We start from the raw sequence: 23998 nt of genomic DNA, 5'->3' as shown, positions 1-23998 counted from the left end.
AGTGTACAGACACAGGACCCAGCCTATCGAACCAGAGCAGCGCTGTCCAGCCACAGTGACGGCCCCGGGTGGTGGTGGGACTCAGCTGGGCCCAGGAGGCGGAGCTCCAGGACTTGCTAGGAACTTGGGCCTGACACTGGTCCCATAGCAGGACCGCTGGGCTTTCGGAACACAGCCTGGGCTCTTCCCAGCCACTTGCAGAGCAGGCCTTAGGCCAGTGATGGCGAACCTTTTGAGCTCGGCGTGTCAGCATTTTGAAAAACCCTAACTTAACTCTGGTGCCGTGTCACATATAGAAATTTTTTGATATTCACAACCATAGTAAAACAAAGACTTACATTTTTAAAAAAATATATATTTTATTGATTTTTCACAGAGAGGAAGGGAGAGAGATAGAGAGTTAGAAACATCGATGAGAAACATCGATCAGCTGCCTCCTGCACATCTCCCACTGGGGATATGCCCGCAACCCAGGTACATGCCCTTGACCGGAATCGAACCTGGGACCTTTCAGTCCGCAGGCCGATGCTCTATCCACTGAGCCAAACCGGTTTCGGCAAGACTTACATTTTTGATATTTATTTTATATATTTAAATGCCATTTAACAAAGAAAAATCAACCCAAAAAAGTGAGTTCGCGTGTCACCTCTGACACGTGTGTCATAGGTTCGCCATCACTGCCTTAGGGAGAGATTCCTGGGGACATGGTCGGCGCCATGGGGCGACGCAGCACCCACGTGACCCCCGGGGCACAGCTCTGCGAGGCCATGAGCCCTCTGCACTCACCCACTTCAGTCATCTCTGCCCCGTATTGTCTCTCAACACTTGGATTCTGCATCTTTGTAGGAAGAAAACCGAGCGGGTTTGAGAGAAGCACCGGGGAGAGCCGCACACCACCTGAGGCACCTCTGGGGGCTCGAGCCCGGCAGAGAAAGCGCCCAGCTCCACACCACACAGGCCGGGCTGGGACGTCCCCGGCTGTCGAGCTTGGGTTGCCAAACGGAGGGGCCGCTAGTCGATCCGGCTTCCTGTGTATGTGTGTGACCCTGTGTGTCCACTTCCTAAGCAAAAACAAGCCCGGAAGGGGCAAGCAGAACAAACACTTCTTTCCCCAATTACCAGCTCTGGGGAAAGGCTCCGTTACTATTATCTTTCCAGGCCCGAGCGGAACGTCCATTAACGCCAATGGGATCTGGGCAGGAGACCAAGGAGCACTGGCTTCTGTGAGCCGGGAATGCTGGTCTCCACCCTGGGAGGGGCCATGTGAGCATCCTGCAGGCCTGGCCACCGGCTGGGGTCTGAGTGTCACTGTCACGATCCCCATGTTCACAAAAGCCTCAGGAGGGGTAAACATTTCAAACATGCTGCGGTTTGGGAACCTAGCCATGCCATTTCCTCAAAATGATATAAAATTATAATTAATAGATAATATCTAAATATGTACCGAGGGAGGCTAGGTGGCTGCATATATAAGGAAGCTGCAGCTATTAAAAATCCAGAAGAAGGACTTAGTGTGAACAAGAGAAGCGGGCCTACTATGAAGCACGCATTTCACATCTGTGGCAACAGGGACTATTTCAAGGCTGGGCGGAGTCTCTGACCTGACTCCAGAGGTCAGGATGTCATGAGATGAAGGACAAATATAAAGATAAGAACCAGAAAAAAAATGATCGAGTAGCTACTTCTCTGACTTGGGGATGGGGACGATGATCTAAGAGAGAAGCAATTAACAAAGCCTTAAAAAAAAATACTCATACGTTTACCTAATAATCCTATATAATAAAGATGTGATATGCAAATGGTCATTACTCCGTGAAGCGTCACAACTGACCGTGTAATGACTGGATCACGGAACGACCAGATCACGGATCAGCAGGAGGTGGGGCAGTGAGCTACAAGCAGGCAGAGGAGAGCTACAGGAGGGGGCAGGGCAGCAAGCTATCCGAGGGGGTGGGGGAAGCTACTGGAGGGTGGGGCAGTGGGCGGAGAGCTACTGGAGGGCGGCAGCAAGCTACTGGCACACGGATCCGTGCGCAGGGCTACTAGTCTTTAAATAATCTTCTGACCATGAAAACACACCATCTAAAGAAAAAACCAAACAATCAGGATGCTACTCAGTGGAGAAAGTCTTTTTAACATTTACAGGAACATATCAGTCCAGTAAGTGGGCCCAGCACCGCTCTTTGGGGGGGGTGGGGGGTGACTGGAGGAGACACTTCACTCTTTGCTGGTGAGAGTGAAGCTCGGCATCTTCTCTCTGAAGCGTGACTTAGGGGAAGCGTGCAACAGCCTGAGCATGTTCGGGCCCTTGCACACGAGAGCCCAGGGCCACAGGCTGGCTGTGGAAAGGAACGAAGATGGCCTCAGATCCCAGTGGGAAGTGGCTTCCAGCATAAGTTTCCACACAGCGAAATAACACTCCCTATTAAAAATCACGTTTTTAAAGAACTCTCTTGAAAATGAGGAATTTAAATGAAAAAAAAAAAAAAGCAGGATGCAAAACTAAATACAGAGAACCACCCGCATTTTGCTCCCAAAGATGCGATGCACATACACGCAACTTTCATGCACCTGCTCAGGGCGGACACACCGGAGGGTGAACAAGGCAGGGAGGGCCTGCCTGGCGAGGGTGCAGGGTCTGACGAGAGCGCGCGTGTGCACACACACACACACACACACACACACGAGGAGAATACACCACAAGGCTAACGGTATTTAAAGAACTAGGGGTAACGATGTTCTTTCTTACATTTAAGTGGAAACGTTTCCATCACTCACTTGCCCTATTTTTGTGACTGGAAACCAGACTCTGGTTGAAACCCTCTCCACCTCCTACTAGGACACACTCCTTCCCACCAGCACCTGGCCGGTGTGTGCCCAGAGCCGCCCTCCTGGGCTGCTTGGCATCACCTAAATCTCTCTCCCTGAAAACAATTCCCTTTGTTAGAAGCAAGACGGGGCGAGGGGAAAGAATCTACGGCAACGATCCACCTACTATATTTGAAAAATCGAAATGACCTTTCGAAAGACTTGGACCTAAAATAAACCTGACTCAGAAACAAGTGATCCTAGTGACTAAATGTCCTCGTAAAAATACCTCCAAACCTTCCCCAACTGTGGTAACTCACCACACCACAAAAAGGCCGCCTGCTCCAAAGCACCGACAAGAAGATGGGAGTTATGTCGGCAATTTCAAGACCTGTTCAAAACGAACGTATTTATGGTGCTCAGCCACACTCAGGAACGGAGACTGTCCAGGTGGGACAGACAGGGAGGAGGCGAGGAGGAGCCCTCAGAAAGGGGCTCACTGAACGTGATCCCTGCAACACGCTGGTTTAGGATGGTCCGACACGGACGGCTCCAGCCTCGTCCGGAGGGAGGAGGGTGCGGACTGACCTCCAGCAGCAGGTGCCTGGCAGCACGTCCTGGCCCCGCCCACGCTGCCCGAGTGCGGCCACGCCCCCCACGCCGCGCTCTCTGGCTCTCCTAATGGAAGGGGAAGGCCGTCAGCTCGAGGAGCAACAGCGTGGTCACTGAGTCCCTTGCTCACCACACAGTCTGCAAAGCTCTGCACCTTGGCCCAGGCGCTGTCCGAGGCTGGCGATGGGCCAGGTGTGGTCCCTCCCTCGCTGCAGCGGCGGGTAACAAACGGGCAGACAGGACCATTTCGAGGAGTGAAACGCCCAATAAAGGAAGTCAAAGCAGGAGTTTGTGAAGGGCAGCTGCTGGGCAGTGTGGACTCCTTCCAGGAGGGTGCAGGGAGGGCTTCATGGAGGAGGTGTCACTTGAGCTAAGAGCTGGACAGTGGAAGCCCTGGGCTCAGAGCTTTCTGGACAGAGGGAAGAATAAGCATGAAGGTGCTGAATGCAGGCCCCGGGGGGCATGTGGGAGAACAGGAAGAGGCTGGAGTGGCCACAGTGGGAGGGAGGGGACGGGATAGAGGAAGCCAGACCGGTAGTGAGGGCAGCAGAATCCAGGCCACTCGGGCCCCAGGTCAGGGGAGCCTCTGGGATGAAGCGCTAAGCGCAATGAGATTTATGTGTGAAATCTAACCATTTTGAAAATATGTAGAAAGGCTACATGTCAAAAGTCGGAAGCAACCAGTTTTTAGGATGAGATGTCTTTTAACAGGTAAACGGACAAATTGTGGTGCATCTAGACAATAGGATGTTGTTCAATGACAAGGAGAAATGAGTTATCAAGACACGGGAGAAAGGCATTTCCAAGCATCAAGTCTGATTTCAACTCTGACATCCTGGAAAAGGCCAACTCTGGTGACAGTAAGATGAGCAGCAGCTGCCGGGGGTTTGGAGGGAGGGAGGGATGAAGGAGGGGAGCACAGAGGACCGTAGGGCAGGGACACCCTCTGTGAGTTACTGCAAGGGTGGACGTATGACACTACCTATTTGTCAAAGCCCATGGGAGGCACAGTGCCAAGAGTGAGCCGTGACGTAAACCATGGGCTTCAGTAAACAATAATGCACCGACATGGACTCATCAGCTAACAGAGGTACCAGAGCCCTGCAAGATGCTAACTGAGAAAAACTGGGAGGGGGAGAGGAGGTTATGGGAACTTTGTGCTGTCTACACTTGTTCTAAAATTTCTTATTTTTATTGATTTCAGAGAGGAAGGGAGTGGGAGAGAGAGAGATAGACATATCAATGATGAGAGAGAATCATTGATTGGATGCCTCCTACACACCTCCTACTGGGGACTGAGCCCACAACCCGGGCATGTGCCCTTGACCAGAACCGAACTTGGGATCCTTCAGTCCCCAGGCCGATGCTCCTTCCACTGAGCCAAACCAGCTAGGGCTGTATAATTTTTTTAGTAAACCTAAAACTGCTCTATACAATAAAATCTATTTTAATATAAGAGTTGCTGCTTATAGTGCTTGTATGAGCCATTTGCAGGTGTCCTGGTCTTCCCCGCCCACTGGGGCCTGTCTAACCAGGCCCTCCGGTGACCAGTGCCCAGTGCGGGGTGGGCAGGTGGCATTCAGGGCAGCCACTGGCACAGGGACGATTGGTCACAGGCAGGGACGCTTCACTGAACCTGGGTTCCCCGGATCTGCCACCCACTTAATCTCTCGGGCTCTCTGCTTTCTCTTCTGAGAAAGGGAGCTAAAGCCATCACCTCCCATCTCGCAGGGAAGCCCGAGGAGAGGTGACCGGGCCAGGTTCTAAGCCTGCTGCCCACCACACCTCAAGCTTTTACAACGTGCAGCAGGCAAGTTAAAGTGTGTCGTAATTACTGCCCACCTTTTCATGGGGTGGGTGAGATGGAGACACTGTCTCACATCTGACTTGAAAATGTCTGTTTTAAAAAGTATAGGCCTGGCCCCGTGGCTCAGGGTTGGAGCGTCAGCCTGCGCACCAGAGGGTTGAGGTTCGATTCCTGCCCCCAGTTGGGGGAGGCAGCCAACCAATCGATGTGTCTCTCACATTGATGTTTCTCTCTCTCCCCCTCCATGCTCCTTTCCTCTCTCTCCAAAAATCAATGGAAAAACACCCTCACTCCTAGGGTGAGGATAGGAAATAATTTTAAATTTTTTAAAAAAGTATAAAGAAATCAATGCTTACAAACGAACAGGCATGAAAACATGAAGTGTCGGGACCCATCCCGTCCCCGAGGCCTCCCAGTGCGGCTGGTCTCAGCGCGGACCCCCACTCTCCCACACGCCACTGCATCATTTTGAAGAAAATACCAGAGACGATACCATTTCAATTGCAAATACGGCCTTAACTTAAACTCCAGTGCCGTCTGTGTTCAAGCACTGCTCTTGCTGACCGTCTCAGAACCGTCAGCGGCGGGCCTGGTGCGGGCCGAGGAACAGTGTCCTCACCACCTTCCATGTGATTGGATATCGGCCTAATATATGTTCGCGTCAAATTTCCCATCCACTCAAACCTAAAATGCACCTAGCAGGTGACTCAGCGGTTACAGTCACTAGAGCATGTTTCACATGAACTGGAACCTGAGAAAAAGGACGCGCTCCCAGGTGAAAGGCTTGCTTACGGAGACCCGATGCTATGACAGATGCTTGGAGAGCGCCTCGGTCTCCGCCGACAGGCGACGGAGAACACTTTGCTGCCTGTTGTCCTTAGACTGTCAGGCCCCTAAAAAGAGTGCGGAGACGGACAGGGAGGGACCAAGAAACCCTGGCGAGGAAGGACAGGTACAAACCCGCGTGCCCGGGAAGCAGGAACACAGGCACACGACACACAGGTGTGCGCACTTTGAGTGATTAGTAAGCCAGTGTTTACTAACACAGCTCATTTTCAAATTTTAAAAGAATCTAATGAAATGAAGATTTTTTTTTTTTTAAATCAATGCCTGTTTTCAAACTGATGGCCGTTCTGGTTCCGGTGCTGCTGATAGCGGGAAGCAATGGGATCACAAGCATCAAGAACCATTTCCTCCGGTATTTGTACACCCTCAATCCATCAACTGTTGCCGGTTCAGTAGCATAAACTTTATCTTTTCTGTATCCCCCCAAAAATGTCTAGTGACACCATGAGTTATCACCGTGAAAGTGTGCATACATCCTGGGGACACCTGTGTATGAAGCATGACTTGAATACCTCCGCGAGGAGTCCCAAAGAAGGAGCTCGTCCCAGGGGCTGCTTCAGGGGGGAGAAGATTAGGAGGGACACTTCCCACTGCGCAACCGAAGTGCTGATGACAGTCACAGCATCTCCGCGATGGCAAAGGGCACCTTTTCACGCTGCTGAACTGTTTACCATATGCGTGCATTATCCCTTCAAACAGTTGTTTTAAATAAATGTAAGGAGGAAGAGGGGAAAAAACATTTGCCAGACTAAACATGATGGCGGGCCCTCTACGGAGACTGGAAAGGAATCGTAACATAGGGGAGGCGGCCGTCAACACAGCGGGGCCTTCTTTCAATCACGTATGGAGGAAATACCCGGTCCTCATGCCACAGGGCACCTCAGGGTCAGCGGGACCTCAAGAATCGGTGACTGTGGATTTGAAGTTGTTGGCTCGAGCCATGTTTCCTGTACCTCCTGGCCTTGAATGTAGAGGATTTAGCCACATTGGTTCCAAGACTTAAAACAACAGAAGGAGCCCTGGCCGGTTTGGGTCAGTGGATAGAGCGTCCGCCCACAGACTGAAGGGTCCCGGGTTCAATTCCAGTCAAAGGCATATACCTCCGTGGCAATCTCTGGCCCTGGTCAGGGTCCGTGCAAGAAGCAACCAATCAATGTGTCCCTCTCTCTGTCCCTCCCCTACCTTCCGCTCTCCCAAAAATTCAATAGGAAAATATCCTCGGGTGAGGATTTACAACAACTTAAGAAGCTGTCTGCACCCTAGATGGCGGCCAGGGGCGGGGCACCTCCTGACTCTCCTGACTTGGTCCGGGAGGCTTCTCTGGGCTTGGCGTCCTCCGGGCTGATGAGAAAGAAAGAGGAGACCTCCCTTTCTACCTAACACTGCAGGAAGGGGGGGACGTTTCTGTCACTGAGATGTGGCCTTCCCTGATTTGGCCTTGGGACTTGGAATGGGCAGAAGCCCTAGAGCATCCGGGGAAGGTCCTGCTTCTTCATGTTCCTCCCGGGCTCTGCCTGATCGCGACATCCCGTGGCTACGACGGCCAGAGTGGAGCGATGCGGATTCTCATCAAACACAGGAAACAAAAGCAAACAAACAACAAACTCATCCAAGACAAACTCACTCAATTCCCAGGCCTGGCAGCTGACGAACCAGCGCCACAGACAGTTCCGTGGCCTCTGCACACGCCAGGCAACGAGCAAGACATTCTCTGGGAGGTAAGTCAGATCAGACCTTGAACTTAAAATACGAATCTGCAGCTGCCCAGCCTTCTCCGCCCCCCTCTACGCCTCCCCCAATAAATCTTTTTTTTTCAAAATTTTTATCTAATTTCTCTGAATAGTTTTTTAAAATTAAAAAGGCACAGAGTATGATATATTGCACCAAACTTCTGTGTTGGTGTGTGTGTGATTATATGTATAACTTACATGAAATGAAGCATTACTGATAAAGGGGAGCTCCAGCCCCGGGCTGGTATGTGTCTGTCCGGGCTTCTCCCTGGGCTGGCCCACACTCTCCCCTCCCTGCCCTTCCTCACCCCACACTGATATGATCTGCATGGCATTTAATTGTGGGTTTAGGTTTACAAACATGGAATCACATGGTACATGTTGTCTTGCAACCTGCCCTTGTCACGGAAATTTAGTTCACTGCTTTACCCATTGCCTAGCGTCCCTGGGTCGGGACACACTACCTCGGACACACATGGGTCCTCCTGACAGCCATTCAGGTTGTGTTCAGTTTTCTGAGGTCACACACGATGTCCTTGTCGTAACGTCACCCCAGCACATGCCTCCTTGCCCACCTCCACCCGCCTGGAAACAGATGTAGGAGCCAGCACACCCCAATGTGACCTGGTGTTGCGAACGGCCACTCCGAATGGCCACGCTATGCATATTGTTTCCAACAGTTGACATTGTCAAATTTAAAATTATTTTGTCAATCTCGTGGGTGGAAAATGTCCTGCCCTTTCTTTGTTCTCTCCCCTCTTCCTTCTAATCTTCTCTCCTTTATAGCCTGTGCAAGGCCTAGGACCTCCCCACAGTGACGCCTGCCCCAACCCTGTGGGCCACTCATGGTGACGGCCACCACCGGAGGCCAAGGGCGGGCAGGGCCTGGCAGCAGCCCCCTGGCGGAGAGTGGGCTACAGCCATGCCTCCTGGCTCCGCCTCTTCCCTGTGTGTGAGGACAGGGATAAGGGAGGCCTGGCCACCGTGGAGGGTAAGTGCCCTTTCCTATTTGCACCAGGATTTCTGAATCCGGGCTTCCAGCAGCATCAGTGACACCCTAGCAGAGAGCAGGCAGGGAAGCGCCCCACCAGGTGCCATGTGCCCACGTCCTTTATCGCAGAATCTGGAGAAGGGCTGCGGGCTCCTGCCCACACCAGGCACTTTACGCCAACCCTCTGAGCCTCAGTTTCATAACCTGTAAGTGGGGCAGCACTAACCTCCTAGAGCCCTCGGAGAGCCGTTAACGATCTCCGTTCACTGTGTTACCCAGCCCCTCCTCCCTCTGCCAAGCACGGGGCCTCTGTGCAATCCTGGCGCGGTTTCTGGAGTAGCTCAGACTCAGTGTCCATCTACCTGGTGAGCCAGAGACCACACACCCACCAGTACTGACTGAGGGAGAGCTGGAATGAGGAAAGCACTTTGGCCTCTGAGGTCTCCAACAGGCAGATCCAGGCTCCCGAGGGGCAGCCGTGGGTCCTGTCAACGCCATGTGGCTGAGAGCTGGCCCCTCTCTAAAGGCAGGGGCTGAGCTCTCCGAAGGCAGCTGCCCGGGAAGCCAGGCTCCGCGAGCCAGGGCAGGACAGCTCCTTAGCAGTCGCCATGTCGCCGCTGGAACTTCTCAGCGAAGCGGCTGGCATACAAATGCCGAAGCCCAAATGCACAATCCCCGGGGCGTGAACCGCATCCCAATGAGGCGAGGGGGCAAAAAGCAGCCGCAGGCGAGGACCTGCCATACTCAGCCACATCGAGGGAACGGGCAGGGCCTCCCTCAATCGGGTCAACCCACACGAAGTGGTGTTGTGGCACCTCTCCTTCTCTCCATCGATGTTGATGCCACCCTTCGGAGGCTTTGGGGGCGGGGCCATGTTTAGAGCCAGGGGCAGCGCCGCGGGCCAGGTCTGTGACTGACAGCCTGCACGGCGGCAGGAGCACTGCAGCAGGAGTCCATCAGCCCCGCTCTGGCCTCCGTGTATTTCATTCTGTGCTACCACCAAAGTGGCCAAAGCATTTCTTTCCATGTCTGACCTTCCAAGTAACCCAGCACCCCTCTCTCTCCCCAAATGCATAATAAACATGTAGGGGTGATGGCTACAGAGCAGGCCCAGTGCATTTGCTCATGGAGGCATCCCCAGATCAAAGCAAAATAAACCTCTCTGCGAGGAAGATATTATCATTATCCCCATTTTCTAGATAGAAATTGAGTGCCAGAGGTAAAAGGAAAAAATGCCAGGCCCCAAAATGTTGTCAGTGAGGGAGTCAGATAAAGGCATTCACAAACTGACACCAGGTTAAAATAGAGGCTACGTGGATGGCAGCCATAAACCCCCCGACTCCAGTTTCCTTCTGGAATCTAAGTTGCACACACATGAACAGAGCTAGTATGTTGTGAGCCAGACCAGGATGTCCACAGTGCTTGTCTCTGGGCGGTGGGCTCATGGCTGACGTTTTTATTGTCGTATCTCTACATCCTAGCGGGGCTGTGGGCAATTGGTGGCTCTGCCGTCCCCTCCACAGAGCTCGGTTTTCTCATCTGTAAAATGGGGATAAAAATAGCACTTCCTGCAAAGGGTTGTTTGGGTGCTAAAGGGTTAACCTGTGGAGAGTGCAGAGAATGGCATCGGCACTGTTCGAACACGTGGGCTGCTAACAGCAGCCGCATCCATTGTGGTCCACCTCCCTCCTCCCGGAGGTCAGAGACCCATGGCGGACTCACAACCAAGCCGCCAGGCCAGGCCTCTGGTAAGGGGTCAACATCATCACTGGGTCGCTGGCCAGATGCTATTCTAGGCAGATGCTAACCCGGAACAGCACACAGGGCACCGGAGCTGAAGCTCAGGGCCTTCGGGGTCTCACTCAGTTCTGCTTCTTTTCATTTCTTTCTTTTTTTAAAATATATTTTTATTGATTTCAGAGAGGAAGGAAGAGGGATGTGATAGAAAGAAACATCAGTGATGAGAGAGAATCAGTGATTGGTCACCTTCTGCACGCCCCGCACTGGGGATCGAGCCCAAAACCCGGGCATGTGCCCTGACCGGGAATCGAGCCATGACCACCTGGTTCATAGGTTGACGCTCAACCACTGTGCCACACCGGCTGGGCTGATTCTTTGTATTTCAGGTTTTTATTACAAAAATGTGCTACAAATTTTGTATTGTTCTATTTCTTACAATATTTGAAGCTTAAGAACATGGCCAAGATTTCCAGGCTATGTTAAGACCAAGGAAAGCAGTGTTACTAATACAGCTATAAAAGGTTTTGACTAAAAAAAGAAAAATGCAGATAAGAGTTTTCTAATAGGCCAACTAAAAAAGAAAAGACAGGAAAAGAAATTTCCAGACTGGAGCTCTCATGAAACTGAGGGTCTTTATGATTTTTGATTAAATTTAGCTTTAAATCCTAACTCTAGAAATTATCTCTCTTTCCAGACCCTTCAGAGACCTAGCCTTTCCCCTGGATCATCAGCAACCCCGAGCCAGCAGCAGACAGTAGCTGGACCTGGGGTCACAGGTCTGGACCTCTGGTGGCTTAAAGACCACCTCTGGGCCCAAGTCATGTCTCAGCCCCAGAGCCCTGGGGTGGAGAGATCCCCTGGCTGCTTCCCCATGAAACCAGATGGAGGGACGCTGGGGTGGATCTCACGACTGTCCTCAAGGCCTGAATAAATGACTTACTACCCTGACTTCACTCCTACCAATCAGCTAACAGCACGACCTCGAACCCCTAACCCACAGGGCCTTATGGTTTTGCCTCCATCTGTAACCTGCATGCATCAGGGATCGGCGTTTTTTGAGCACTGGCTCCCATCCTCCTGGGCGGCGCCATTCATAATGAAATAGCTCATCTCCCTCACGGCACTTCTGGGTGCTGGCCTCTCTCTGTTAGATAACACTAAGCCAGTGACCAAATAACGTACTTTCTCCCATGGGATCCCCCGGTGGAAAAAGCATTTATTCGTTGACGGTTCAGTTCCTCAGATCGATTTTTGCATAGTGTCAGGCATTGTGGTAGGTCTTCAAGATGCTGAGATAAGACAGAATCCTGGCTCTCCAACAGCCGCCAGTCTCCTCTGTCCTTAGAAATCCCTTGACTTAGTCCTTCCAGACCAGATGTAGGAGTCAGCTCCTTGCTTGGAAACAAACGTGTGTGTGTGTGTGTGTGTGTGTGTGTGTGTGTGTGTATTTATATAAAAACAAGACCACATTAAAGGTACCCCCGTCTCCCCCCACAAGTGGACCACCCGCTGGGAGTTTGCTAGGAAGAGGGGCATTCTGAGTGGGCGGGAGTTGCCAATGCCCCACAAAGTGCTGCCTCTCTGAGCCCAGGCCCTGGACTCACGGCAGGAAAGCTGCGGGGAAGAAGGGAGCCCTGGTGTCCCCAGAGCCCTGCAGCGCCAGCGCGGGCACAGACTCCCTAGTCACCGCCTCCTCCCAGTTCTGTTTCTCACGCTCCAGTCCCATGGCCGGCTGGGAGCCGCTGGGAGCCGCTGGGAGCCGTTGGGAGGCCTGGGTTCCTCGGGCTGGATTACTGCTTGCTTCCCTGCTGAACACTGACTGGGCCCTGGGCACTAGTAAGATTCCATCCGCAAGGTCAACGCAGCCAACCCTCTGACATAGCTTCCTTCCGAGGCCGAAACCAGGAGGTGGTGCTGGCTCCTCTGCAGCTTTCCTCAGAACACCCAGCAGAAGGACAGCCCAGGCTGCACCCCTTAGCGCTGTCTTCCCTCTAAGGCCAGCATGCGAAGGGGTGCGTGGACTCAAAGGGTCAAGTTTCAATCACGGAGCCCACGGGTCACCGTGGCAGTGGGAAGAACAGTGGCCGAGCCGGGGGCTCTGGTGGGGTAGGGACCCAGGGGAGGAGCAGGTGTGGGGATTTCACCAGCTCACAGCATCACTTTGGCAAAATCGCCCTTCTCTCTAGAAAATGCTAAGGAAGGGTCTCCGAGCATCCTTCCGGATTTAAATCCAGCAATTCCCATGACGACAATCCTGCTGAGGTCATCAGCGATGGATAGGACACATAGCAGAAGAGGTGAAATTTAAAAACGAGGAACCAGCAAAAGGTTGAAAGAGGGATGGGAATGAGGGGACAAACTTCTTCGTCATTAAACAGCTAAAACTGTGATAATAATTTTAAACGTGGTTTTGTTGCTACACGACAGATTTCAATGGGACAAAATGGCAAGTCCAAACACAGAGCTGAAAACACGAGGGCTTTAACATGCATATAAGGAAGGCGAGGAAAGCGGGGTGAGTGGGATCGCGCGGCACACAGAGTGAGGACAGTCGGGAAACGGGAACAGCAGCAGGCTGGATCTGACCATCACATTTCCCACCCGAATCAACTCCAGACTTACCAAAGCTTTCAGTACTGAAAAAGGAAAGCATAAAAGGAGTAAGGAGGAACTGAAAAAGTAATCCTGGCGTAAGAAGGCCTTTCTAACTATATATGGAACCCAGAAGCCATACAAGAAAGAAAATCTTGATAAATTCATCTACATGAAAATGTCAAAGCTCACTATGGGCAAAGTTGAAAGACTAGCATCAAAACAAGAAAAAAATATGTGCAACTCCTATCTCAGGAAAGCGCTAAGCTCCCCAATACACGAGGATATGGGAATAGAAGAGAAAAAGAAGCCAGTGACCGTGGGAGGGAGGGGAGGTCGTCCCTGTGGACGCTCTGAGCAGGATGATGACGGGAGCCACAGGTTTCCACCAGGACACAGGCGAGGCCGGTGGACGCTGCAAGTGACCCTCCATGGGAGGGAGTCTGGCTCTCACCCATGACATCCTGACCCCAATTTGTCCCCCCAGCAAAAACCACCGAGCTACCCCACAGTGGAAGGCCCCTTTCTTGGCCCAGTCCTGGCTCTCGCTTCTTTCATTCCTTCTGGAATCATCCAGCTCATGCCCTGGCTCCATAAGAAGCACCCCGGCCCTCGACTGGACGCTGCCGAGGCCCCAGGGTGGTGAGCCTGAGTCGCTTCCCTTCCCTGAGGACCCCCGTCTGAAACTCCCCCCCACACGATGCCTCAGTGACCCAATGGGGAGGAAAGGCTTTCTAGTTGGGCAGCCAGGAGGAAAAGCCATTTCCTGCTCGGACCTCAGAATACGAGGTCTTCACAACACCTGGGTCTCCATCCATCTGTGTGGACTGGCTGCTCCGGGAGGCGCTGTGCTCAGACCTGGGACACAGGCACGAGGTGGGTGAGCCTGGCTTTCCTGGAGTGACAGCTTGTGGGTGAGAGTGAGCGCCACACGGAACCCCAGTGCAGACAACAATGGTTCGGGGTATCCCAAGGGCCAGGAGGACCAGGCGGGGCCTGTGAAGAAGTGGTGCTCGGATGTGGCGGGGGCAGCAGGAGTCACTCTGGGGAAGACCCGTGTTTGCACATGTTGCTGGGGATATAGCTCACAAGCTAGAGGTCCGAGGCAGGTGACAGCATGTGCCAAGGTCCTGAGGCTGGAAGGCTCAGGCCAGAGGGGCAGGCCGAGGAGGAGTTGGGCGTTTTGATCTCACAAGTCATGAGCAGCCCCTGAGGGATTTTAGGCAAGATGGGAACATGGCAGGGAGTGGACAAAGGATAACGCCTAACCAGATTTGAGGTTTCAAAAGACCACTCATTACCCAGCAGAAACGCGATGAGGTGGGCCTGCTGGAGGACACAGGGTGGTAAGGATGCAGCTGCACCCTCCCAGAGAGCCCAGGAGGCCTGGGCCTCGCGTGGGGGTGGAGGTGGGGGTGCAGGTGAGGAGAAGCAGGCGCTCTGGGCAGGGTCTGCGGGGGGGGGGGGGGCAGGGACATGGCAGGACGCCAGTGGGCGAGGAGGGAAATGGTGAAGGCAGGGTGACTCAGTTTCTGGCTTCGGCAGCAGGTGGGAAGTGGTGCCACGCCCTGGGGACACTGCAGCGGACAGAGGCATGCACTCAGTCCCTTTCTGAGCCTCGGTTTCCCCAGTGTCCAGGGAGGGGGCTGGGCCACTCAGGGTTCTCCAGCTCGTTCCATCAGCCACATCTGGAGTCAAAACCAATGCACGCAGGCCTGGTGCCCAAACACGTCAGACAAGAGGGGCGATGGAACACTCAGGGTGGAGAGCTTGGCATGGCCCTCAGTTCCCAGTGGACCCCACAAGACTTTAAATACCCCCAGAAAGTGTGAAAAAAAGACAGGACTCAGCGATTTCGCCTACCCTGCTGTCTGTCTGTCCTGTTCTGCTGTGGGACAAACCGGCTTCGTCCTGGCAGAGCCGTCCTTCCTGCAGCTTCAGACCTGCTCTGCAGTCCCCCCGGCCTTCTGGCCAGTCAACAACCCTAAGCATGGCCCCGGGACTGAGTTCTGCCGCTGGGGGCCCGGCCCGGGGGCAGCGTCAGAGCAGCTCCCCCCAACGACTTAGCAGGTTTGGCCTCAGCCTGGACACTCCCTGCGCGATGGTAATACTGCGCCCTGTTCAGACGCGCATTTAAAAATACCCCTGGGATGTGTGGGTATAGAGAGAAAGAAGCCGGCACCTCAGCCCACACAGAATGCAAATGTGTGCCTTGAAGAAATCTATGTTGATCTTAAATACAGGCCCGAGAGATGAGCACTACCAAATACCAGAAATTAGCGCTCAGAACAGCCGCGACGTCACCCAGTCCAAGCCTCCCAGAACCAAGGCTCGTGTCCTGATTGCTCCCAAACATCTCCAGTAGTGAAGTTGCCCCATATCACAGTTTGAGGACAGAGTCTCATTATTATTTATTCACTCGCCATCCATCCGTAAGGTAGCTCACAAAATTGCCCGTGGCACTTTAAAAAAGAGAGATAAAATCAAGGAAAGGCCAGAGAGAAAACACGGTGAGGAAAGAAAATACGTGATTCTGGCTTAAATTCACACAACACATGCATTAGGGTCTATGCAGAGACCGGAAGTCTGAACAAAGGCTGGCACTGAGCTTCCGAGCAGGCCCGGGGGAGGAAGAAACACGACCAAGTGACGAGTCTCAGAAGCCAAAGGCAGCAGAGCAGGCTTCTCCAGGACTGCGGAGAGTGGTTCCCGTGGTTTCTTCCTGCTGCCCCCCAGTGCACAGGGGGAGGGGGTTCCCCGGCCAGAGGACCCCCCGCCCCCTCCCTCTCCCTGCCTTTCTGAGAGTCCTCCACAAATCTGTCAGAAATTCGAGTACTGCTGTCACGATTCTTGCAATATATGCACAATCAGCTGCATGATTTATTTTTTACGTCAACTGACTTTATGTACCTAAATAAACGTATCTGTTAAAGAAACGTTACCCCTCTGCTTTGATAAGAATGTCAGTCTATTTCCAAAATGCTAAGTGGCCACAGTCCATGCAGAGGTAACAAGTCAGGGTAATTGTGTCCTGGCAGACATCACACCCTGTGAGGGCTCCATGCCTGAGGCGGTGCGCTTGTTAGAAAAGGGAGATCAGCCAGCATCCGGCATCAAAATCCCAGCAGCCACAAACTAGACCTTTCTCCCTGAGGTACACAGCCAGACGGGGAACCCCCACTGGCCACAGGATGCTGCCACGCTCACAGCCCCATCGGAGTTACATGGAAAACGGTGGTGCTCACAGGTGCCCAGGCCACCGGCCACCTGGGAAGTGTGTGCAGCAGGTGGCAACCAGGTAAGGACTGCCCAGGTACCAACCCACTTCAAACTCTTCCCTTAAGGCAGTGGTTCTCAACCTTCTGGCCCTTTAAATACAGTTCCTCATGTTGTGACCCAACCATAAAATTATCTTCGTTGCTACTTCATAACTGTAATGTTGCTACTGTTATGAATCGTCATGTAAATATCTGATATGCAGGATGGTCTTAGGCGACCCCTGTGAAAGGGTCGTTTGACCGCCAAAGGGGTCGCGACCCACAGGGTGAGAACAGCTGCCTTAAGGGAAAAGCGTCACAATGTTTCTCTCCACATTCAAGAAAGTATCCATTTGCAAATGATTGGAAATTTTAAAACAGGCCCTGCCCCACAGAGGGTGTGAGATGCATTCCTGGAAGACCCTCTGAAGCCGCTGGGCTGCGGCCGCATGGGAAACAGGTGTCGGCCGGCAGCTTCAGCCCCTTTCCGTTTCAGTGAAGCGTATGAGTCCGAATTCATCGCATTCACTTACTGGCAAACATTCCCTGTGTCCTTGCTCTCTTCTCACTGACAAAACAACATCATCATGATCACCATCACCACCATCATCATCATCACTGTCATTGTCACCTTTATCATCAGCATCATCACCATCGCGACCATCATCATCACTGTCACAGTCATCATCACCATCATCATCACTGTCACCACCATCATCATCACCATCATCACCATCACATCACTGTCATCATCACCACCATCATCATCATCTATTATCATCGTTGTCACCATCATCATCATCTGTTATCATCACCATCACCATCATCATCACTACCATCATCATCACCATCATCACCATCACCATCTTCATCATCATCATCACATCACTGTCACCATCACCATCATCATCACTGTCATCACCATTACCATCATCATCACCATCACATCACTGTCACCATCATCACCATCATCATCTGTCATCACCACCATCACCATCATCAGAACAGCTCCCATTTACATATCAATTACCAGGTGCCAGGCACTGACACTGTTCCAGGACCTTTAAATCCTATATAATAAAAGGCTAATATGCAAATTATCCCCTCGGGAGTTCGACCGAGCGGAGTTTGACCATGCACCGTGATGTGTGCTGACCACCAGGGAGTGGCACACAACAAAGGAAGGACCCGGCCAGCAGCTGGCTGGCAGCCAGAAGGCCCTGATCGGCCCTGATCGCCGGCCAGGCCTGGGACCCTACCCGTGCACCCATTTTATAGGTGAGGAGACTGAGGTGTAAAGGGTTCAGAGTTGGCCAAGGTCATTTGGATAGAACTCAGGGTCACATGTGGGCCTTTAGGCTCCTGACCACCCTTCTCATCCGCGTTTGATCTCATTCTGACATCCCCCTGTGCTCCAAGAGCCAGGCGCCTTGCCGGGCTCTACCACACGGTACGGAGGCTGGACCTGTGAATTCAGAAGGAAAACCCTCACACAGGAAAAGGCAGGAGCAGGATGCAGCCCCACCCCATGCAGGGTGAATGGTGCAGCCCTCACCCATGCCTTCATTCATTCATTCATTCATTTGTTCATTCACTCGTTCACCTGAGAGTTACTGGTGGTCTGGTCTAGGCACTAACGGTGCAGCAAATGACAGGTGAGTTGCCACAGTGTCTCAGGCCCTACACGTATGGAATTCCATTATTTTTTTTTGGGGGGGGGAGGGTAATTCCCAGGAACCAGGAAGCAGGGAGCTTGTATTTGGGGTAAGACTTCACAAGTTTGTTAACCCAGCTGGAGGAGAGGACTTGCTCCCAGGAGTGGTAGGACAGCCCACAGGAGACAGGACGGAGCACAGTCGCATCCCGAGGACTAACGGGATCAACAACCAACAGCACCTCCAAACCGTGAGTCCACGCACGTGTGGGGCACACCCAGAGCTCAGCTCTAAACACCACGGTGCCTCGACCTCCCCACTCTTAGCACCCACGAGAAAGGAAAGCTGGGTCCGAAGCCCTGTCGATGCTTTTGACGTGCCGATACCATTGTTGGACTTTCTGAAAGGTATGAAGAACAGTATAACGAACACGCCCAGGCTCGGCAGTTGTTCACACCTGCCGTCCAGGCATCACAGGCTCATGCCCACCTCCTTCTCTCTCAGATGCGGCCTGCTCACCATCTCCACCTTGCTCCCAAGTGGGGAGGCCTCACCTCCAAAGGGCTCAGCCTCCATCCCACTGACATAGCATTAGCTCATCTAACACCATTAAGAAATACCCAGCCCCTATGATAAAATAAAGTTTTCCCTAAACTCTCATTTCTTTTACAATGAAGGGTCCGCCTTTACAGCCATCTGGACAGAATACGCAACCTCTCCGCCTTCGGAACGTCCAAGCTGCCTCTCGACAGGCAGGCTATCCCACCCCTACATTTCACTGACCCTCCACGGAGGTGACGGCGTGATTCTGAGAGCACTGTGGGCCAGAAGCAGCACCTGGGCACACGCTAGAAATGCATGTCCTCACGGCCCAGACCTGCAGAACCAGGACCTCGGTGGGTGGGGTGGGACCCAAGGCAGGTCCTCAGCCCAGAGGGCTAGCAGCTGGAGGAAGGTCCCCCCACTCCCCTACCCCCGTGCGCAGGGCCGGCTGGGCAATCAGCACAGAAATGAAAGGAAAGAAGGTTTTATTCTGTCTGCATCTTTGGGAGTTAACTGGTCATCTCTTGACTTCTCACCTGAGTTATAACAATTCCTTGTGCTCTGGCAGGACTTCTGCCCCATAACGCAGATGGCAGAACCTCTGCAAATAGAGGGATTCGGCTGTGACATGTCAAATTATGTCAAGATGCAATGAAGAGAGGGGGCTGGAAATAGCAGCGCACGGCCAAGCAACCCTGGGCCCAGGAAGAAGCTGCCCACGGCCAGACCTCGGCTCCCAGACACGGCCCATCGGTCGCGTGCCCTCATGCCATAGCTTCAGGCCTGCAAAGCCGAGGACCCCGGGGAGGGGGAGCAGGCAGGTTCCTCCTGAAGATGACGTCTTATAGTTTAAAAATAGAATGTGCACGATAGGAGCAGTCACCCGCAAGCAGAGCATTATGTAACCACGATGTGATTAAAACCCGCATAAAGTCGCAGGCTGCAGGTCGATACCACTGCCTCAGGGCTCACTGGCTGGCAACCAAGTGAATACCTATGTATCTGTGCATGGACTGCACTCTCCATTCCACGCAGGCAGGGAACTGCAGGCGGAGCTCCCGAGGGGTGTGGTGAGGGAGGGAAGATCGTCGATGGGGTGGGGAGAGTGGTTTTCAGCTCTGGTCCCTGGGCTGGCCTGGGGGAAGCGTGGGCTTGAACCGCAGCCCCTGTGCAGACTCTCCCTGGGATGTTTGTTCCTCCGGCAGAGTGGCACCAGGTGACAACGATGACGAAGGCTGCAGGACCACTGTCCCTGCTCCTCTCCTCGGTGAGACAATACACCCTGTTTCTGAATGGACCTCAAGCCGGTGTCTTTATGCTGCGTTACATGCAGATTTAGTAACCGGCCACCATCCTGTGCGTGTGCTTAATTCTGTCCGTCATCCTCCGGGAGTAACAGCAGCAACTGCACAGGAGGCTGCTGGCCGACCTCCTCCCGGGGAGCAGTGAGCAGCGGGGGGAGGGCCCGGCTTTCAGACACCTGTCCTCCCCTCCATTCCCTGGGACCCACCATTTCCCCCCGGGCCCAAAAACACGCAGCTCAGAAGCAGAGCAGGGCACCATCTCACCCAGAATCCAATCCTGCTTCCAGGACATTCACGTGACCCTTATACACACCAGGAAGTAGCTTCCTGGGCTCCCAGCTCCAGATATCCAACCCCACTTGCCAAACCCACAGATGATCCTAAATGCAGAACCCCAGGGGGGCAGAATGTGCGCTCCTGCCCGCCCCGCGGCCGTCCGTGGCGGAGATTCCCGGGGACAATGACCCAGAGACGAATTCTTCCAGCCCCTAAATCAAGGCTGCAGCCGCCCCTGTGGGAAACCTCCCCTGCTTTGAGTTTTTACAAACCTGGCTTTAGAGCAGGACCCCATGCAGTCCACGGCCCAGCAGCCATTACTTCCTGGAACTGCTCTTACAAGCTGGAGGTGAAAAGGCACCAAATGGAACTTCCAAATTTAGCCCAGAGGAGTAAGTTAAAAGAACATTCGTGTGGAAACAAAAGACTCTTTGGGGCTCTTGGCTGAGGCTCCTGGCTGCCTCACCTGGCTATAGCCCCCCCAACAATGAGACACTAGAAAGGGGTATTGGCTATTCCTCACCCTGGACCCCACTGTGGCCACTTGATTCAAGGTAGGAGAGAAGCCACTCTCCAGCTGCTGGCCCTGCTGCTGTGCAAAGCATTTGCCTTTAAGAGGACCCCGAAAGCACCCCCCAAAGGATGCCGGCTCCCCTCCCACCCCCAGGAGCCTGGGGGGATTCCACTTACCCCGTGGTGAAAGGAGTGCTCTGAATTAAGGTCCTCATCCTCTCAGGAAAGGGCGTCCTGGAGGCTCCTGGGTCCCGTCTCCCCAACCTCCCCCAGAGTATTTGGCAAAGAGCCCCACTGCTCTCAGGACTCGACTCATGGCTCCGGGAACAACCCCCACCGTGCACAGAACTGCAATTGTCAGGAAGTTCCTGTCTGCCTTTTGGGGCTGAACACCATTATTATCTGTAAACATTTTTAAATACAGACGGTGCAGGAGTGTGGGCTGGGGGTGGGGTTGGGGGTGGGGGTGGGGGTGAGGGGGGCTGCCCAAGGCCTGAGGAGTCAGCTCAGTGCCCAAGCACCCACACAAGTTTCCAACGAGCCCCCAGCTCTGCTCAGGGCCCAGGCAGGCAGCTGGACGGAGCCTGGCAAAACCTGCCAGAAGCAAAGCCCTAAATCTCATATACAACTCCCACCGGGCAAGGTCCAGGAACTACCCATAGGGGCGCTCACCCTTCTCGGGCCCCTGCCCCCTGCAGCATTCGGACCTTGGCCAGAGGGCACCTTGGCCCTGCACAGTCCTGAGGTGGGTGCCCCCATCTTAGAGCAGGCGGCTGCCCCGAGCCAAGCCCAGGCCACAGCGGGAGAACAGGGTCCTGACCCAACCGCAGAACAGAAGATGTGGAAGGCCCTCACTGCACCCGGAGGGCCCAGCCCGTCCTGCTGATGCAGTAAGTTCAGGGATGGGCTGGCCTCTGCAGCAGGAAACTCCCTCCGAATGCCAGGCTCCCCAGGAGGCATTCGTGCCCGGGGCCTGCATCGGGAGGACGGTCCATCTACAGATTCCCCCCAAGAGATCCGGGAGCTCTCACTTTGCCGGGAATTTCCAATATGTGACTAGGTTCTCCCAAGAGGCCGCGGAGGGAGGGATCCCAGCCCCATTCTACAGAGGGGCAAACTGAGACCCAAGGAGGCTCAGCAAGGGGCAGGGGGAAGGGAGGCCTGGCACAGGTGGGGGCACTCCGGCCACACTGATGCATTAATCATGAGATGACGAGTGAATCAGGGTTTCCCTAGAAAGCCCCACTTTTATAAATCGACAAACCATATTGGTTTGGACACTGGGGAGACACAAGAGGAGTGGGGTGCCCTCTGCCCTCTGATCCTTCACAACGCACTGCAACAGACAGGTCTGGTCTATGGACCAGACTCCCTGGCTCAGTTTCCTCCTCACCAACCCTTGGGCGCCAGCCTAGTGACCCGCGCTCACCTCTGGCCACGAGCCTGTGGCAGCCGCCTCCTACCTCCCCCGGCCTTGCTGGCCACCCTGGGTCTATGCACCAGGGTGAGTGGGCTGGGGGAGGGGGACAGAGGGGATATGGGGTTGAGGAGCAGGGATGGTGGAGGGGATGAGGAGAGGCACAGGTGTGCTGAGAGGAGAGCCGCCGTGGGGATGAGGGCCAGATATCCTGCCCCCACGGGCCCCCCATACCCCCCGCCCCCTGTATCTTCATGTGCCATGTGCAGAGCACAAGTCCCTTTTGCTCCTCACACTCAGAAGGTGCGCTCTCCCTCTCCCTGACGTCTGGGGGAGAAAGCTGAGGCTCAGCGAGGACAGTCACTGCCAAGGGCACAAGGAACAGAGAGGGGATCCCAGAGCCCAGGTCGTAGCCGTGACCACTGCGCCAAGTCCCAGGTCATCTCATTACCGACCCCGCACCTGGGAGAGGCGGGCATTCTCACAGGCTGAGAGGCACACCGAGGGGAAGCATGATCCCCCCGCCCTGTCTCACCTCCCCCCAGCCTCCCATCTTCCCTATTGGGGCCACACCTCCTGGCTGCTATTTCTATCCAACGCCGCCTCCCCACCCCCGCGGTCCACGTGGCCAATAGCACAGGAGGCTCATTCCCGGGACCCCCACCACCTCCTGGCCCCACCACCCACTTTTCTCATTTCTGGTTCCAAGCAGATAGCTTAGTGGCCGCTGGGGAAATGCCACCATGGCACCATGCTCTCCCACAGATTCATCCATGTGGCTTCAGCTGAGCACCGAGCACTTCGGGGGCCCTCCTCACCCCAGCTGACTGTCTACCCCATTTCCAGTCCTCGTCGGGGTATTGAAAATGAGCTCAGCCCTTGCGCGTGGCAATCCTGAATTCTTTCCCAGGAGCTTAGACTATTTCCCCCCTGAACTCCCAGTCTCGGCATCTGTCCCGAGGAACCCTAAATACCGAGAAGCCCCGCGCACCAGGCCTTCCTGCTCTTCGGGTTACACTGAAATGCGGACGCTCTGGAGACACCCAGCAGCAGGGACCAGCTAAGCACGGTTACTGAGGTGGGTATTCTACTGAAACACGGCTGATGCCCGCCATTTTGGACGACATGAAATAAGCCATTTTATTTGATTATGAAATTTAAAAAACGTGAGCCAGGTGCAGAGGGTTTCATCCTTTTGGGGTGGGACGGGGAGGCGAGAGCCAGCACGCGGTGCAGGTGTGGGGCCGGGCACGTTGTGGCGGGCAAGCCCTGCGGCCGGCGGGGCGGGGCCCTGAACAGCACACTCGCCTCTGAGGAGCACGGGCACAGGCCGGCCGAGAAGGGCAGGTGGCAGGAGCTGCTGTGAGCGAGGCACCAGGCACCTGGAAGATGCGCTGCTTCTCCTCAGTCACAGGTGAGACTGGAAGCAAGGTCTGAGCGACGTTGCCGAGCTGGGACATGCGAGAGGCTGGCCGGCAGCCCTGCGGCCATGGCCGAAGCGGGGAAGACGGATACAAGCTGGTCAGGTGATTTCGGCCGATGAGGAGCCAGCTCCCTGGCACCGGGAGAGGCGTGTTTGGAGGCTGCAGGTCAAGGCTGAGATCCACTGGACAGTGGCCTTGGGACCCCCGAGACCCGGGTGCCCAGGCTAGGTCAGTGAGCGCTGTGCCAGGACATGGCTCTGAGGCAGAAAGTGGGGCTGGGGGAGGTCCCCAGGGGGCTGAGGGCAGCAGGACTGTACCGAGAGCGGGTTCCTTGAGTTTAATTGTGGAGGAAGAGCCATTTATCCATGAAAGATCAAGGGTGCGGCCATGGAGGCGGGCTGCCGGAGGGGAGGTAGCTATCTGGCCGCCTCTCCACCACTGCTCTGACCGCAGGTGTCAGTCACTTCCTGGCCCCTCTCTAAG

The 23998-nt window shown here is 54.2% G+C and overlaps 1 protein-coding gene across 2 annotated transcripts in view; it reads right to left on the bottom strand.

Moving 5' to 3' along the window:
• Window positions 1-23998, bottom strand: part of PHACTR3 (phosphatase and actin regulator 3) — a 151955-nt gene that overhangs the window by 73521 nt on the left and 54436 nt on the right. The gene's annotated exons all lie outside the window — the stretch shown is intronic.

The sequence above is a fragment of the Myotis myotis genome, unplaced genomic scaffold (assembly GCF_014108235.1).
Source record: "Myotis myotis isolate mMyoMyo1 unplaced genomic scaffold, mMyoMyo1.p scaffold_m19_p_9, whole genome shotgun sequence".
Classification (NCBI taxonomy): Eukaryota; Metazoa; Chordata; class Mammalia; order Chiroptera; family Vespertilionidae; genus Myotis; species Myotis myotis.
This window is presented reverse-complemented; position numbering and strand designations above follow the sequence as displayed.